Here is a 7,444-nt window from a genome sequence, read left to right on the forward strand (position 1 = left end):
ACCAGGCCTTTGGTCAAAACATCCTATTATGCAACCTTGTGGGACAAAACAAGCTCAAACTCTCTGACCTTGAGTCAAGATGGAATAAGGCCACACCATGGAGCCTCTGTGGCCCCCACAAGAATTCTCATACCTTCCTGTGCCTCAGGGTCTCACTCGTGACAGAAGCAGGGTGATGTTATGACAGAATGAGTTAGCGTGGGAAGTCCCTAGAACAGAAGCAGCCACAGTATGTGAGAGTCTGCTGGGTCAGCAGTAGGACTCTGCAGAGGCCTGGGAGACACAGCCTTCCCATCTCATTGGCTTGCCTTCTGCTCCTCCAATTGTACAGTCTACCCCTGTTCCCACAGGTTCGGGGCTTCACGGCACTTCAGGCCATCTCCTCAGATCCCCGGCCCCTCCCAGCATCAATCTGTACATGTTATTTCTTTAATGCATTTATTACCATTTGAAGGTTTTATTCAATTTTATTTCTTTGGGGATAGCATGAAGTCCCCCACTACTACAAATTACGTAGCCAAGTTTCCCACATTTGGGGGTAAATTGGAAGGGTCAGAACATCCAGAGTGCAATGGATAAGCCTCACCTGGAAAAACTACCTTCATGGTCATAGGCTCTCCCCTGACAGGTAAGTGTTGAAATGTGCATACACACACACACACACACACACACACACACACACACACACTCACAATTCTCCTGCCTCAGAATTCCAGATGCTTTAACAGGCCTGAGTCACCATGCCTATCTCTTACCTTTTGAAATGACTGCATTTTACTATGTATTTGTTATAGGCCTCCTTCAACAGGGGAACCGCCTTGTTCCAGTTTGTCCACGACTTTCCCAGGGTTTGCTCTGAAAGCTTCCTATAAACTCCAGTCTAAGCAGCCTTTGCTCAGGACAAGTTATCTAAGGTCAGGGACTAGCTCACTGCTGTCTCTATGCCTGAACATCAACTATCCCATAGCAGCTCCCAGTTCACACTCCTGGAAAAAATGAAGGATCAAGTAGTCAATGCAATGGAGATTCCGTAGAGGACATTCACTGGGAAGCTCAGTAGAGGACGTTCACTGGGAAGCTCGCTAGAGGACACTCACTGGGAAGCTCGGCAGAGGACACTCACTGGGAAGCTCGGCAGAGGACATTCATTGTGAAGCGCAGCCCTCCAAGTCAACCAGAGACAGACCCAGTGATACTTTTATCATCTGTCAAGGCTGCTTTAACCTGCTGCTTTAACTGAGACTAGACACCTGATTCTGGCACACTTACCTGTGTTTATATTCCTGTCTCCATGGTTACTCAGGCACCTTCAAGGTCAGCAGCTGCTTTGCACCCCAAGATCAATACACACCATATCTGGAGACTGGGTGATCAAGGCCAGGTGTCCATTTGGAAGTCAGCACAAAAGCACATGCCATCTCCTTGTGGACTGAATGCCTGGAGCCAGACCATCACAAAATCACACTTGGTTTGTCGGGGCTCTGAGCTTTCCCTCACCCTGCAAGCTGTAGACAAAGAAAGGACACACGGACACACACACACACACACACACACACACACACACATCTAAACAAGAGTTAGAGGTTAGAAGGATGTTTCACAGAGTGAAGAAGGGAAGATGGCCAATGGGAAATGAGGAGCAAAAACAGGTTTCTGTTCCCTATAGTAAAGTCCTGCCACTCAGCCACTTAGGGAAATCTAAGACTTGAGAGAGGAAGTCTGGAACCCTGCCCTGCACCTCACTGTAAGGATGACACCATGGACAAATTGTTAGCCTAGAAGTAAGCGCCACTCCTGTGTGACTGTGAAAGTTGTATCTAATTTGCTCCAGCTGTTAGATAGGATTGTCATTTCCACCCAGGCTTTGCTCCTGAAGATGTTTGTTACATTACTGCTCATAATCAGCTGGACCTGAGTTGGCTGGAGTAGATAGATGGTCTCCCAGGAGAGGTGGTAAGTGGGGCAGGTTATTCAAGGTGAGGGAGTTAATCAATTTCAGTTGACAGGCTGGTTTCCTGCTGTTCCCAGAGTTTTTAACAATTGGGCAGAATTACTGTCTCAATCTACCAAAACAATGGGGACTCAGAACAATTTGAGGTCTTCTAAGGAATCAGTCTAGGGCTGTGTCTTAGTTAGGGTTTCTATGGCTGTGAAGAGACACCACGACAATGGCAACTCTTATAAAGGAAAATCTTTAATTGAGGTGCTGGCTCACAGTTTCAGAGGTTCACTCCATTATCATCATGGTGGGACACGGCAGCATGTAGACAGACATGGTGCTGGAGAGGCATCTGAGAGTCCTACATCTTGCAGGCAACAGGAAGTCAGCTGAGACACTGGGTGGTATCCTGAGCATAGGAAACTTCAAAGCCCACCCCCACAGTGACACACTTCCTCCAGCAAGGCCATACCCACTCCAACAAAGCCACACATCCTAATAGTGCCACTCCCTATGACATTATGGGGGCCAATTACATTCACACTACCACAGGCTGAGATGTAGTTCAGTGATTGTGTGGCTAGATTTGTGTCAACTTGACATAAACTATAGTCATCTGAGAGGAGAGAATCTCAATTGAAAAAATGTGTCTATAAGATTGAACTTTGGGCCAACCTGGAGAGCATATTCTTAATTAGTAATTGATGAGGAGGGCCCAGCCCATTGTGGGAGGGCCCAGCCCATTGTGGGTGGTGCCATCCCTGAGGAGGTGGTCCTGGATTCTATAAGAAAGCAAGCTGAGCAAGCCATGAGGAGCAAGCCAGTAAGCAACACCCCTCCATGTCCTCTGCATCAGCTCCTGCCTCCAGGTTCCTGCCCTGTTTGAGTTCCTGTCCTGGCTTCCTTCAGTGATGGACTATTACCCAGAAGTGTAAGCCCAATAAACCTTTTTCTTGCCAACTTGCTTTTTGGTCATGACGTCTTATGGAAACAATGAAAACCCTAACTAGGAGAGTGGTGTAGTGTGTATTGAGCCTGCCAGAGGTCCTGGGTTCAATCCTAGAAACACCAAAAAATTAACTCGAAGGATAAGTGATTTTAATTTAATTTTGGATATTAACACTTGATATTCATCCTTGAAGCCATGAGGGTAAAATATTTCAGAATACACCCCTTTAAATGAGAGGGGTAGGGACTTTGAGCTGTGCACTATGGGATGGAGATGTCTACCTCCTGCCGTTGGCAGCACAAACCGGTGCGGTTTCTACTCCAGGGAAGTGTTCCAACTTCTTGGCTCACAGAAAACTCCACCTTGTCTGTTGTTCCTCTGTTAAAATCCCCCTGCTCTGGGCAGCCTTCCCTAGATATTGTTATTTACCCAATGCCTTCATGCTTTTGATCTCCCTTTGTGGCCCAGGCATCCTTCCAGCCGCCCACCCATGTCACCATCATCCTGCCTGGTCTCTTCACATGCACCGCTGGTAGCTCCCCCTTCTGTCTAAACCACAAGCTTCTGCGGGAAGATCCTGGGTTAATTACTTACTGTATTCTCCCAGAGTCCCACCCAGTGCTCTGCTCAACACAGGAGCCTGATAAGTACTCATTAAATTAAATCCAAATGCAGATTGGGGCCACCTGGTCTACATAACAAGTTCCAGGCCAGCCAGGGCTGTAGACTGAGACCCTATAAAAAAAAAATTGAATCCAAATGGGACAGTGTCTGAAATTGACAGGAACAATGGAGTGAGCTGAGAAAGGAGTGTGCCAGGTCAGAGCAGAGTTCCTAGTGGTTAGGTCACCCTTGGACCTCAGACGGGTGGTATGTGGCTTATGTCACAAACATTTTGCACCAACAAGCAGTGTGTGTGTGTGTGTGTTGCATGTGTTGTATGTGTGTGTGTTTTATGTATTTGTGTTTTGTGTGTATGTGTGTGTTGCATGTGTTGTATGTTTTGTGTGTGTGTTTTATGTATGTGTGTGTGTCATGTGCATGTATGTATTTTGTGTGTTGTGTGTGTTTACCATGGTGTCATTTATTTGGAGATTTGAAATCTCAGCTGGACAGTGCCACTTTCGGGAATCTGATTTCATTGCAAGGCCATTCAGAGGGAAACCTGGGCCCAATTCTTGTATGTGCTCAGCCACAGGGCCTACATAAGCCACTCTGAAGAGAGAACAGGGAGCCAGGAATGAGTGCGGACTAGGAGCCATGAGGCCTTGTTTGGTCATAAGACGACAGCGAGGAAAGTCTGCAGTCTCCATGGAACATTTCCACCCTCTTCCGCCAGCTGTGGAGGAGGGTGGGGAAATGTGTCATGATCTGCACCTCTGCCCAGAGGATGGGTTGTGTCATTTTTCCTGCAACAATCTGTGCTTCTGGCTGACAGCATGGAATTTCCTCCTAGACTGAGCTGGCAACTGCTCATACAAGTAGCCAATCAGGCTGTGCAAAGGCAGCAGCAGCAGCTTGCTGGGATCTGCTAGAGGGAGGAGGGAGAGGGAGGACCTCTGCACACAACACTCACTCCTCAGTAACCCTTTATCTCCAGCCTCTCCTCACCCCCAACCCCCACTAGCATACCTAGTGCTTCACAAAAGTCCTTGGTCAGGCCCTGCCTGGGCCCAGGGCTGCAGGGCGGCTCTTCTACCCCACAGAGCCTGGGACACAGTACTATATAACACAGGGAGGCTATAGTGGCCCCCATAGGCTCATATATTTGAATGCTTAGTCCAGGGAGAGGCATTATTTGAAAGGATTAGAAGGGCTGAGAATGTGGCCTTGCTGGAGGAAGTGTGTCCCTGGAGATGGGCTTGGAAGTTTCAAGAGCCCATCCAAGCCCTGTCTCGCGCTCTCTGTTTGCAGATCAGGATGTAGCTCTCAGCTACTGTTTCAGTACCATGCTTGCTGCTGTGATGCTGACGAACTGACCCTGAAACTGTAAGCAAGCCCCCAATTAAATGCTTTTATAAGCATCGGTGTGGTCATAGCGTCTCTTCACAGCAGTAGAACACTGATGAAGACAGAGGTCTTCTGAAAGATGTAGGTCTCAGAGTGTTTGCAGAGATGGTGTCTAGTTCTTATGACAATTAATCTTGATTGTTAAGATACCTAGGAGTAGTAAGACTAACCTCTGAGTGTACATGTGAGCAGTTTCTAGGGAGGACTGACGTGTGGGGCAGTAACTGAGAAGGAAAGACACTATGTGGGTGACACTATCCAATAGGTTAGGGGTCCCATATGAAGTAAAAGCAGGAATGGAGGATGCCAGCCTTTCATGCAGACTTCTGCTACAGCTTTCCAGAGGCTTCCAGGCATCCCTCTGTTGTAGGTTGGTCTTTGGTCTTTTTGGAGGGGCCCGCCACCCAACTCCCAAATAAATTCACACCCGGAGGCTTAGTCTCACTTATGAATGCCTGGCCTTAGCTTGGCTTAGTTTCTAGCCAGCTTTCCTTAACTTAACTTATCCCATCTACCTTTTGCCTCTGGGCTTTTCCCATTCTCTTACTCTGTAAATCTTACTCTTACTCCGTGGCTTGCTGTGTAGCTGGGTGACTGATCCTAGAGTCCTCCTCCTCCTCCTCTGGCTGCTAGATCTCCAATCTCTCTTCCCAGATTTCTCCTTCTATTTATTCTCTCTGCCTGCCAGCCCTGCCTATCCTTTCTCCTGCCTTGCTATTGGCCAGTTCTTCATAGACCATCAGGTGTTTCACACAGGCACAGTAACACAGCTTCACAGAGTTCAACAAATGCAACATAAACAAAACTAACACACCTTAAAATAATAATCTACTATATCCCTCAGTCTGGGCTGCATCACTGGTCTCCTTGTTCTGAGGCTGCCAGCTTCTTGCACTGAGCCCTGCTAGGTTCTCCATCCCTCCAGCATTCAGCCCTTGTGAGGCCACGCAGCCTCCAATCTTGTAAGCCAACCTGACAAATCTCCCTTTGTATTTAAATATAAAATCTCCTATTGGTTCTGTTCCTCTAGAGAACCCCAGCCAATACAGATTTTGCTACAACCGTGTTGCGTAGACAGGTACTCCAACATTCAATAGCTTATGGCAATAATTACTTATTCTCATGGTTGTGTGTGTCAACAGGTAGTCAGATTATGGTGTCTCTGCTGCTTTTGTCTCTCTTCTTCCTGGGACCCGAGGCCTAGCCTAGGAAGGTCTTTGTCATGGTGGCTGTTGCTTAAATTTCTTCCAGGAGGAAATGTAAGCAATGCCTACCCCACTCCCAGTTCCCAATGATAAACTAAGGCACAGTCCTACCAAAGTTCACTCTAGGGAACCAATGAGTTCTTTAGGTCTCTTTACAGAGCATAGGTGAGGGGTTACTTACAAGGCGAAAGCCTTTACCTAGCGGGGATGAAGGCTTCCCTGTAGCCACACAGATAAAGCAGCCTCCTTTCCTGGTCTTCCTGGGACTATATAATCTAGCTCCTCCCTGAGGCCATGTGCAGAACTGTGTACAAGTGGTAGAGAGTGGCTGGATTCTCAGGTAAGGGTCTCATGACCCTCCCCACCCTCTATGAGTGCAAATAAATCATCAACAAGCCTAGCTACTATAATTCTTTTGCCAAGGGGCCATAGCTGAACTCCCAAGATGGCAGACGCTTGGCTTGGAGGAGTCACTGACAGTTCAGGAGAGAAGAAGCAGGTCTTAGACCTCTGGCAACATGACAGATGCCAGTGTTTTGTTAGCTAAAGCACTTGACGCAGTAACCTACAGAATGAAGACAAAACTGTGAAGGGTGTGGTGTAGGGAGAGCTAAAGGCTTGGCCAGTGTGTCCTTGTCCGTGAAGCAGGGCTGTGGCTGGTGGTGTGATCTGACTGGGTGATCCCTGAACAGCAGCTAGCATCACAGTCGGGCCAGGGGAAGGCTGCTCAGTGGGACTTCCGGCTTCTCTAAACCTCTTGTTCTAGTCTAAGCTCCCATGAATCATATGGCCAAAATGACACACAGAGAACTGGCCCACCATCAGATAAGGTACCACGCTGCTTATTCAGCCCTTCTTTCTGCCTCATTCGTGACAACAGGTCCCAGAATCCTCGTCCAATCCCTCAGCTGTACCCAGACTGTGGCAAAGACATGGCCTGATGGTTAACTGTTTAATCAGCTTCTGACCCAGTACTGTTCCTGAGCCACTGGGCAGGGTTCTGAGCACAGATCTGAGAGAAGCCTTCTCCAAACACCCAGTACAAAAACTCTTCAGGCTCAACTTTAGATTTTTGTACTTAAAATAAACACAGTCATAGAAGCTGCTTTCTGGAATTGTTATTTTGTTTTTCGAGCTTATTTTCAAATTCATTCTCTCTCTCTCTCTCTCTCTCTCTCTCTCTCTCTCTCTCTCTCTCTCTCTCTCCCTCCCTCCCTCCTTCCCTCTTCCTTCCTCCCTCCCTCCTTCCCTCCCTCTCCCTCCCTCCCTCCCTCCCTCCCTCCTTCCTTCCTTCCTTCCTTCCTTCCTTCCTTACTTCCTCCCTTGTAGCTTAAGTTTTTC

The 7,444-nt window shown here is 47.8% G+C and overlaps 1 non-coding gene across 1 annotated transcript; it reads right to left on the minus strand.

The window, feature by feature from the left end:
- Nucleotides 1-475: 475 nt before the first annotated feature.
- LOC131920222 (U1 spliceosomal RNA) lies at nt 476-636 on the minus strand. The gene has a single exon (XR_009381569.1). It is a non-coding gene; the product is annotated as a U1 spliceosomal RNA (small nuclear RNA).
- Nucleotides 637-7,444: the final 6,808 nt, after the last annotated feature.

The sequence above is a fragment of the Peromyscus eremicus genome, chromosome 9 (genome assembly GCF_949786415.1).
Source record: "Peromyscus eremicus chromosome 9, PerEre_H2_v1, whole genome shotgun sequence".
Taxonomy (NCBI): Eukaryota; Metazoa; Chordata; class Mammalia; order Rodentia; family Cricetidae; genus Peromyscus; species Peromyscus eremicus.